This window comes from Echinops telfairi, unplaced genomic scaffold (genome assembly GCF_000313985.2).
Source record: "Echinops telfairi isolate 266 unplaced genomic scaffold, ASM31398v2 ScPeMD7_31;HRSCAF=116, whole genome shotgun sequence".
In the NCBI taxonomy this organism is placed as follows: domain Eukaryota; kingdom Metazoa; phylum Chordata; class Mammalia; order Afrosoricida; family Tenrecidae; genus Echinops; species Echinops telfairi.
In genome coordinates, this window is record NW_022103928.1 from 56,329,417 (window position 1) to 56,340,894 (window position 11,478).

An 11,478-nucleotide genomic window follows, 5' to 3' on the forward strand; every position below is an offset into this window, starting at 1 on the left:
GCTGAGTCTGGGAGAGTCGCTCTGGGCATGGCTGTCCTGGAGAATCCCAGCCCTCTCTCCACAGAATCGAAGTCAGCCCCTGTGCTGCTCACCTCCCTGACTCAGAGGTTGGTGACAGGGTACAGGAACCCCCAGGGCTGTGGGAACCTGTGTGCTAAATTGCTGCCGGCCCTCTCCGCCATGGTCAACATCTATGCCTTGCCCTCTAGGAGGTGCTCACTGGACAAAGGTGCTGTCCCTTTCCTGCCCCACCCCCAGACTGCTCTCTGCTGGAAAACAAGCCTTCTCCATGGTTCGCTGGCATCCCGGCCTCATCCCTCTCAGACCCCAGAGGAGCGGTCTGGACGCAGCACATGGACTCCAAGGTGAAGCTTGTGACCTGGCCCCATGGGCGATAGACGGTCAGGAGGAGGGTTGACACCCCCCCACCACCACCACCTTCTGTTGGCTCTTGGAACCTGATCTCCCCTCTTGCTAGCTGGGTAGATAGATTGAACTGCTGCCCCTGCATTGCCCAGAACCTTAGAGCCCAGCTATAACCAGGGAGGACTTCTGCAGGGAGGCAGCCACTGGAAATCATCATAGAGCAGGGTCACTTTGCAGCAGGTCGGTGCTCGGGCCAAGGATGATGGGGCCAGCCAGAGCTGTGTCGTCACGGAGACCAGCTCCAAGCTGTGACTGCATGGAGCAGCAGCAACCCCCACCTCATGCCCTGTGCACTGTCTCTGACCTGCCCTTTTCTTCAGTGAGGATGACTGGCAGAAACACAACTCACAAAGGCTCACCTGCAAAGGAAAATTGCGTAGTTGTTAGCTGCTCTGGTTCAGGGTCCTGAGTTTCCACGGTGCTCAGCGTTACGGCAACATGCACACCTGCACTGGCAGATGGGGCTGGCCACGTTGGATAGGAGCTGAACCCGAGCACCCTCAAGTCCAGGTGAACCCGGCCACTGGGTCCTCACTGCCTTTGGAGGAAGGTGAGGGTAATCGCAAACTTCAGGCAAATGTTTATATGGTGCTCTACCAGGACCCCCATCTTGCCCCCCACTCCTTTTTTTCCCTTTTCCCCACTGATTAATGGGCATATTATTTTGAATATTAGCCTAATATTTTATGTTAAGTTTTTCATAAATTAAATTTTATGTGAGGTTATTTAGATTCACTTCTAGTAGATTCAAATATTCTTTGTTCAGGTCATATATATCCCATAGTAAACAGAAGGTAAATACTGATATATGCTAGTTTTTTTAAAAATCAGTTTATTGGGGGCTCTTACAGCTCTTATCACAATCCATACATATATCCACTGTGTCAAGCACCTTTGTACATATGTTGCCATCATTTTCAAAACATTTTCTTTCTTCTTGAGCCCTTGATATCAACTCCTCATTGTTTTTCCCTCCCTCCCTCATGAACCCTTGATAATTTATAAATTATTATTATTTCATGCCTTACACCAACCACTGTCTCCCTTCACCCACATGTTGTTTGTTCCCCTGGGGGTGGGGGGAGTTATTTGTCGATCATTGTAATTAGCTCTCCCTTTCTCCCACCTTCCCCCTACCCTCCTGGTAACGCTACTCTCATTATTGGTCCTGAGGGCTTTATCTGTCCTGGATTCCCTGTGTTTCCAGCTCTTACCTGTACCAATGTACATGCTCTGGTCTAGCCGGATTTGTAAGGTAGAATTGCGGTCATGATAGTGCGGGGCAGGAAGCATTAAAGAACTAGAGGAAAGTTGTATGTTTCGTTGGTGCTATACTGCACCCTGATTGGCTGGTCTCTTCCTTGTGACCCTTCTGTAAGGGGATGTCCAATTGTCTACAGATGGGCTTTGGGTCTCCACTCCGCATTCCCCCTCAATCACATTGATAAGCTTTTTTGTTCTGGGTCTTTGATACTTGATTCCAGATCCCATCAACACCTCATGATCACATAGGCTGGTATGCTTCTTCCATGTGGGCTTTGTTGCTTCTCAGCTAGATGGCCGCTTGTTTATCTTCAAGCCTTTAAGATCCCAGACACTGTATCTTTTGATAGCCGGGCACCATCAGCTTTCTTCACCACATTTGCTTATGTACCAATTTTATCTTCAGCGATCATTTTGGGAAGGTGAGCATCACAGAATGCAGGGTAGTTAGTACAAAGTTTTCCTGCATTGAAGGAGTACTTGAGTAGAGGCCCAATGTCCGTCTGCTACCTTAATACTTAACATATACATATATGTACATAGATCTATTTACCTATCATTATATATAAATACATTTACATATGTACATGCCTTTATTTAAACCTCTGTAAATGTCCTTTGCCTCCTAGTTCTTTCCTCTATTTATTTTTACTTTCCTCTTGCCCCACTGTCATGCTCAGCCTTCATTTGGCTTTTATTATTTCCTTTTGGCTACATTGCACTTGATCAACTCCCAGCAGGCATCCTATGCCCTCCTTGCCATTGATTCTAGATCATTTGTTGTTCCCTTGTCCTCTTTTTAAGGGGTCCTCCCTTTCTCCCACTACCCCCTCTCTCATGTCACCTGGAACCATCAGTCCCATTGTTTTCTCCTTCGGATTGTATATCCTGCCAATTGTATCTAGATAGACTTGCAGAGACAATAATAAACACAAAAACTAAACAAAGCAAAACAAAACAAAAAAAAAACCCAAAGGAAAAAAAACCAACCCAACGACACAAACCCCAACAGCAACAAACAAACAGGTCTGTCTGTTGACCTTTCTGAGTTTTATGATTGAGTCTGATGGGGTGCCATGCCCTGCCCCCCAAAGTCTAGTTTTTGGGTTCCTCAGGGACTTCATTGTCTTGCTCCCCTAGCGGCTCTGGAGCACCCCCATAGTGTTTCATCTCAGTGTGGTGGGGTCAGATTGCTGCCTTCACTCTTACACAGAATCCACCCAGCTGCCCTCAGAGGCAGGGGTGCCTCCCTGGGATCCTGCTTTGAAATCACTGAGAGGGCTTCTCGAAGCTGACCCAGTCAGAACTCACACTCAGGTCCCTAGATTCCAAAGCAGGTCTTTTCACGTCACAATGAAACAAAACCATGGACCTTGCTTCAGAGTCCATCGTCGCTCATCGTGACCCTGTAGGACAGAGTAGGACATCCCTGGGCATAACCATCTGTAGGAAAAAAGATGGCTTCTTCTTTCTCCTGTGAAGCAGTTGGTGGGTTCGAACCACTGACCTGTCTCTTGGCAGATGGGCAGTTAACCACTGCAGGGGTTCTTGGTTTCATTATCTTCTGTACAAATGAACGCAATCCAAATTTCATTTTAGCATTGACAAACAAAGCTAGTTGCCATCAAGTTGACTGGGAGTCCCGGCAGCCGCACATGCTTGTCTGAGTCAGAGCTGTGCTCCAAGGCATTTTCAATGTTGGGCTTGTTTCAAAGGAAATCCTCTGGGGGAGACGATCACCGCCCACTTTTGGGTTAGCTGCCCCGCACGCTCCCCATTTCTAGCACCTCTAGTGGCGGTGTAGGTTGCGTGTTGCAATTCAAACGCAAGGCCAGCAGTTTGAAAGCACCAGCGGCTCCACAGGAGAAAGAGGAGACTTTCAGTTCCCGAGAAGAGGTACAATCTCGGAAACCCACAGGGGCAGTTCTAGCCTCTCCCAGAGGGTTCCTGTGTCAGTCTCGGTACATGGGGGAAACAAATCCACAGAAGCTCATCTGCATATAAAAGAGAGTGTTATATAAAGGGTAAGTGTACATTAAGGAAGCATCCCAAGCCAGTGCTGTCCAAGCCCATAAGTCCAACATTAACCCACATGTCCAACACCAATCTACTTAGTCCTCCTCCATCTCACAAAACACACACAATGATGCCGACTACAGGAAGAAAGCCAAATCAGTGGGTGTGGAAGCATCTCAGCGCAGGCAGGGGTCTCTACACGACTGCTCCAGCACCCAGGGCTGCATCGGGGTAGGTCCATGTGGCTTCTCCTTAGGGATGTCTTGCAGGAAGTGAGCCTTGCCAGCTGAAGCAGGGAACTGGCTAAGGCAGCTGCACCCTGGTCTGACCAACAGAGAGCAAGAGACCCGACTCAGAAGGCGAGGCTCACCCAGCCATTTATCCCTCCGCCCTTCAATTAAACCCACATGTGTTTATCGGGCAGGTTGGCACAATAAACTAACCACCTCAGTCGCTGTGAGTCAGAATGGACTGGACAGCAGTGAGTTTGGCAGGGAGCCCACCCCAGGAACCCGTGGAAATTTCCATGATGTCATAGACCGGGAGGGCTGGGTGGGGAATGGGATGAAGAGATGATGTAACTTTCTGAGACTTTTAAACGTTTTTGTTAAAAGATCGTTTTATTGGGGACTCTTACAGCTCTTAGAACAATCCACACATCCATTGTATCAAGCAAATTTGTACATATGTTGCCATCATTATTTTCTAAACATTTTTAAAATCAATTTATTGGGGCTCATACAATTCATCATAATACATAGATCAATTGTGTACAGCACATCTATACATTTGTTGCCCTCATCATTCCCAAAATTCGCTTACCTCTTGGGTTCCCAGAATCAGCTCATTTTCTATTTTCTAAACATTTCATTTCTATTGAACCCTTGGTATCAGCTCCTCTGTTTTCCTTCCCACCCTTTGTGACTCCTTGATAAATTACAAATTATTATTATTTTCATATCTTACACCAATCACTGTCTCCCTTCCCCCACAGTTTCTGGTTTCTGTTGTTCGTCCCCCGGAGTGGTGGGAGTGGTGGTGGGCATGTGTCACTCATGGTCATCGGTTCCCCCTTCCTCCCCTGCTGGCCCCACCTTCCCCCTACTCCCCTGGTATTGCTACGCCCATTCCTGTTCCTGGATTCCGTGTGTTGTGAGCAAATATCTCTTATCTGTACCAGTGCACATGCTCTGGTCTAGCCTGCAGTGAAAGGCAGGACTGGGGTCATGATAGTGGGGAGTGAGGAAGTATCAAGGAACCAGAGGAATATTGTGTGTTTCATCGGTGCTCTCCTGTGCCCTGGTTGACTCATCCCTTCCTGTGGCCCTTCTGCGAGGGGATGTGTCTTTGAAAGGCTGCAAATTGTGGCATGATAGTCCAGACCAGACCTGCGCCCATGCTGCAGGCCTGCCTCAATTCCAAGACTTTTTAAAAGCCTTCCTTGTTACAAGTTTTTCACTCCTGCAATGCGTCAGGCTCAGAAGCCCATGGGGGAATTCCACCCTGTCCTCTATGATTCCAAGAGTTGGGCTAGCCTCGATGGCAGTGCGTTTTGTATATGTTTTGTTGTGGTGGTTGCGTGCCAGGAAGCCAAGTGTGACTTATCACAACCTGGTGTGAAGGAGGATGACTGCCCATAGGGCTCCTGAGGCTACGATCGATCGTAATGGAAGTCGATGGAGAGATCTTTCTCCTGAAGAGATGCTGGGAATTTGAACCACCAATATTTAGGTTTAGATCAAGCTGCCTCCAGGGCTCCTGACCTGTGCTTATAGCGCTGAGCTTTCCCTTGTCCGGCAGCGGCTTTGGCTAGGCTACCCTGGCCCAGGGCCTTCCCTCTTCTCTCAGGAAGGGCAGGCAGGGCTTCCAAGTCCCGATTTGCCTCTTTGTTGGAAGTTGAGACCTGGGGCTGGTGGGGCGAGCAACTTGTCCAATGGGGTTTGGGTTAGCGCCACGCTAAGAAGGGGGTTTGGGGAGTGGGTGAGAACAGAAAAGGTTTAAGACATGGTTAATGTGCTCCCCAACCTCTCTTCAGTCTGTTATAAAACCAAGGCCATAACTTGAGGCTTAGCTTCCGGGGAAGGCTGGGTGGAGGCACACCGCTCCGCCCCATTGGAGACCATGGGAATGGACTGTGCCACCTGGGACAGGGAGATGGGAAGGACCACAAAGCCTTCAGCTGGCCCGAGTTACAGTGGTAAGACTTTAATAAAGCAGCTCTTTGACACAAAACATAGCCATGGTTCCTTGGCTCTGTGTCAACCTATCATGTCACCCTTTGCCGTTGGAGATGTTACAATCCCGGCTGGACACTTTCCAGAATCTGGGTTTACAAGTGTTTTGCTTAGAAGTGCAACTGTGTGTTGGCTCAGCGGATGCCCAAAGCTTTGGAGGAGTTCGGGAGGCAAGAGGGGTGGGGTGGGGGGGAAGATGACAACGGTGATAAAACCACAAACTATGTACAAAATGTATGATGAACTTTCATTTGAGGGCAGTTCTTTTTCATCCCTCCACGTAGAGCCCGAGGCAGCGGTTTCCAGGAGAGTCGGTTGTTTGCATTAAAAAAAAAAAATGCTTTGCAGAAACACTTCATTTTCCAAAGCCTGGGGCCATGAAACAGTCGGGCTGAGCCTTGGCTGTGTCCCAGGGATGGGTTTTCTGGGCGGCTCAGGCATGGGACAAGTGTTGGGCCCAAAGCAATTGCCACTGAGTGGATTCTGACTCATGGTGACCCCTGTATGTCAGAGGAGCACTCTGCTCCAATGGATGATTATTCAGAAGTAGATCGCCAGGCCATTCTGCCCAGGCACCTTGGAGTGGACTTGAACCTCAACCTTCCCATCAGCAGGTGAGCATTTTAACTATTTGTGCCACCAAAGGGCCCTGCCACGGAGAAACTGCTGCTTGCTGGGGACTGGTGGCCAGAGGTTGCAAAGGACAGAGCTCACGTGTCCTCATGTTCCTTCATCTACCTCCTGAACTTGCAGTCCTAGAGGCCCACCTACTGTTCCCTGACCCACCTTCCATCCTAACGAGTTAGTATTTCTTTAGACCATAACCTTGTAAGTGTCTCCAACCTTCTGAGTTGCCCAGTTGCTTGGAAGGTAGTTTTGACCGCAGACACAGTGTTGTGGGTCAGGACGCCTCATCTTGAGTCTTGGCTTGTCCTCCATCCTCTCTCTTTTCCTTGGGTGCTGAGATGCCCACCCATGCTGTGTTGCTGCTCTGCGTCCTCCCAGGAGTCTGTCTTGCTTCATACAGAGAGGACGAGCTTCACCGAGCCAGAGAGCACCCCTGAGACTCCCTTTCTTTGCCCTGCGGGGTGACTGTTAGCTGTGACAGAGTCCTTGCCATCGCAGGGAGAGTGAGCTCAACGCTGCCTGGTCCTACACTGTCCTCATGAGAGGCTGTGAACCAGACCATCGGGATCCACAGAGTGTCCTCTGGTTGATTTTCCAAACGAGATTGCCAGGCCTTTCCCGCACATCCGTCTAACTCGGGAAGATCTGCTGAAACCTGCTCAGCATCACAACACAGAAGCCCCCCCTCGCCAAGGGGTGGGGGCGCATTGACTTGGGATTGGCCCAGGGCTCGGTCCTCTTCCTCTTCCTCCCCTTGCCCCCAGAATATGGTGGCAGGAAACAGAAGAGTCCATCTGAGGTCAGAGAGCTTGGCTTGGATCGGCCGTTTTCCAGCGCGCTGGTCCTGAGCACATTCTTCAAGGTCTCTGGGCCTCCCGGTGGAAAGACGCACCAGAGGAATACATAGCAAGGCTCCCCAGTCACATGTCCCCCTTTATCAGTCATGGGTTAAACCCCACCCTGTGTGCAGGGCCGGGCACGGCCACGCGCATCTCTGTGCACTCCCGTCGAATTACCCTAGCATCTGAAACTGGGGGCATCAGATTTCTGCCTTCTTGAATTGCTGGTGCTGGTTCTTGACAACAGGACCTGCTCCTGCTAGGACTTCTTGGTCTCCCAGCACCCCAGGCATAGGCCTGCGGGCCCCAAGGAGGCCCACGGCCCTTGTGAAAACTGGTAACGGATGACTCTCTCCCACTCCCGGTCCAAGGAAAGTGATTCACGCTGGACGTTATCCAACGTGGAGAGTGTTCAGACATAAGGCCCGAAGCTGCTGCCCGGCCCAGTGCTGATCACCAGCCTCCGTGTAGACATTGCTCTCCCCCTGCCCCAGCTGGAAGGGCAGACCACTCCCCCTGCCCCCTGCCCCCCTTTTGTTCACCTGAGGGTTCATGCTGCTCCAAGGAGAACAAAGATGACAAATAAGTTGCGCTTGTAAAGCCATGTGGAATGAGGTGTTTTGCAATATGGATTTTCCCCTCCGAGTTCTTAGAATACGTTCCGTCAGCACGTTTAGCCTCTGTCTCTAGTGGTCCATTAAATGGACAGCACTCACCTCCCGCCGCACTGCAGATTTGGGATGGAGCCTGGAGTTTCTCTTGGCAGGAAAGCAGGCTGTGGGCAGGTCCTGTGGGAGAGAGCTCTGTCTTGAGGACAAAGCCTGGTAGGGAGCAAGGAAAGGGGAGGTGGACAGAGCTCGGTGGCTCTTGTCCTTGCATTCCTCTGGGCCTCCCACAATGCCTAGCATATCAACCAGTTGCCATGGTGTGGACCCAACTCTTGCAACTCCGTGTGTGTGTTAGAGAGGAGGGCTCCATCGGATTTTCAATGGTTGATCTCCCAGAATGGGATCATCAGGCCTTTCTTCTGAGGGGCCTCTGGGTGCATTCGAGCCTGCAATGTTTCGGTTAATAGCAAGCTCCTTAATGCTTGCACCACCCAGGGACCCGGCTGTGCAAATGGACCCGGTCACGAAATCCATTCTGTGATCCTATAGTCCATAGTGACCCTATATGACAAGGTAGAACTGCCCCTTTGAGCTTCAGGAGTGGAAAGCCTTGTCATTCTCCTAAAGAGTAGCTAGTGGTTTAGAACTGCTGGCAGTTAGCAGTCCAATGAGTGACCCTCTAAGCTACCAGGGCTCCTCAGCATGTACACAGTGGGTGTGAATTGCCTACCCTCTGCCCATCAGGCTGGCCTGAGGAGGAGCTGCCAAGACTAGATGAGACCCGGGTGAAGGGCCATCTAAAGGTGTCTGCCTGTTGGAGGGGCAGGGCCTCCAGAGATGGTGCCTGATGGGCGGGAAGTCAAGAGGGAAATGCAAAGTCTTCAACAAGACTATGAACCTGATGTATGATAGTCACACTCTGTTCTAAAGTGAGCACCCAATTATGGGATTTTGAAGCTGGGAAGAGCCCAAGGACTGTGCGGGGTAGGAGATGCCATGGTACAAGTAGAGTAGTGGGTTACGTGTTGGGATACTAACAGCAAGGTCAGCAGTTCAAAACCACTAGTGGATCCTTAGGAGAAAGATGAGGCTTTCTACTCCCATAGAGAGTTACAGTCTTGGAAACTCACAGGGGCAATTCTACCCTGTCTTGTAGGGTCACTACGATTTGGCATTGACTCCATGGCAGGCAGTGAGTGGGTGGTGAGGGAGGGAGTGATCCAGCCTGCCTCTTTCAAGGCTGATCGCCCACCCGGCTCCCCTCCGGTTTCTGCATGGAGTGGCTTTGGGCTCTGTTGGTTCAATTAGCCCTCTCTACCAGTGAGCGGCACAGAATCCGTGATAGTCTTTGCTTGGGTCGACCAGTGTCTTGTGCTTTTCTTTGCTTTAAGAGAGGTGATCAAGTGGCATACACCCACAGGCCCATCATCCTGGTCAAACCCGCCTTGGAGTGGAGCGCTGGAGTCTCATATATCCAGTGTGACAACTCTTCACAAGTTTATCCTGCACCTTCCCCGGCCCACATCAGTTTTGCTGTAACCATTTTCTGAGGACCCAGGGACATGAGAGCAACTTATAACCAAGGGTACTGGGGACAAGGGTTTGAATGAGGCTCTAGGGAACACTGCCTCTTCCCACCCCCCCCCCCCCCCCCCCCCCCCCCCCCCCCCCCCCCCCCCCCCCCCCCCCCCAAACACACACACTGCATACTACTCTATTACTGACTACCTCATCAATGGGAGCCACTCAATGTCCCTCTGAGCTTAGGGACATTCTTGGAGAAGACACACATGCTGGGTCGTGGGCTCTCCCGAGGATGCCGTTGTGTGAGGCTGCGTCAAATCCCACTGAACGCAACCCCTGGGATGGAGCAGAACTTCCCGTGGGGATTTCACAGGAAAGCCTGCCAGGTCTTTTCTGCCATGGAGCCACTGGGAAGGTTTGGACCACCATGCTTTGGGGAGCAGAGGAGCCAATGGATAAGGAGTGCTTAACCATTGCGCTGCTGGTCTCACCCTGTGGGTGGTACTCCCCCAGACCTGCTTCCTGTGAACAGCCATGGAGCATCTGTGTCTGGGAAGATGGTGAAAATCCCACGGCACCCGGTTCTAGTCTGGAGCAAATGGGCTCGCCAGGAGACAGAGGCACTAGCAATCAGTTGTGTTTGCTTTCGGAAATGTTTGCTATATCAGTGGCACTGGAGTAGGTACCGAGGGAGAGAAAACTCTCTCTATCCTGAAATTCTACTTCTGAGAAGCTTATAGGCTAGTTGTACAGTAGGAGGTAGGCATAAAGTTATGGGATTTGGTGTCAGGCAGGATGGAGGGTCCTAGGAGTGAAACAAGCAAAGAAAGGCAGGGGGGTGGGGCGGACATGCTAAGCATGGCCTTGACTGAGAACTCAAGAGATCTGTGTGGTGACTTTGTTATCAAAGTTTGCCAGAAGCTCCCAACAGAATCCTCCACCAAAAACACGTCTAACATCATCCCACTTGCTGGGTCCGAACCTGCGAGAGGCAGAGAACTTGAAACAAAGCTGAGACCTGCTGCAGAGATCTCGCTCATCCCAGACCCATTTGGCAGCATCCGGAGAGGCCCAACACATGGACGATCACAGGGTCTCTGAGTGCAGTACACGGTGCCTCCGAAATCCAGAGTGGGCCTCCAAGGGATGGACCCAGTGACAATGTGGTCAAGGACTCCCCCTGTGGAGACCACAAGCCTGAACTCAAGGAAGTACCAATTGCGTTAGACAGGGTTCCCTAGAGAAACAAGACCAGGACACTTATGATTTTATATGCCCACTTTTATACCTGTGTGGGCCATGTCTCAATATGGAGCTCTTCCTGTATGTACACACATACATATGGTGCTCTTCCGATATGCACATGCACACATGCATATGGAGCTCTTCCTGTATGCACACATACATGGAGATCTTCCTGTATGTACACACACATACATACAGAACCCTTCCTGTATGCACACACACACACACACACACACACACAGCTCTTCCTGTATGCACAAACACATACATACGGAGCCCTTCCTGTATGCACACACACACACACACAGAGCCCTTCCTGTATGCACACACACACACACACACACACACACACGGAGCTCTTCCTGTATGTACACACATACATACGGTGCTCTTCCAATATGCACACACACACATATGTACCTCTTGTATGCACACACACATACATACGGAGCTCTTCCTGTATGCACACACACACACACATGGAGCTCTTCCTGTATGTATACACACATACATACGGAGCTCTTCCTGTATGCACACACATACATGAAGCTCTTCCTGTATGTACATACATACATACGGAGCTCTTCCTGTATGCACACACACACACACACACAGAGCCCTTCCTGTATGCACACACACACACACACACACACACACACACCTTCCTGTATGTACACACATACATACGGAGCCCTT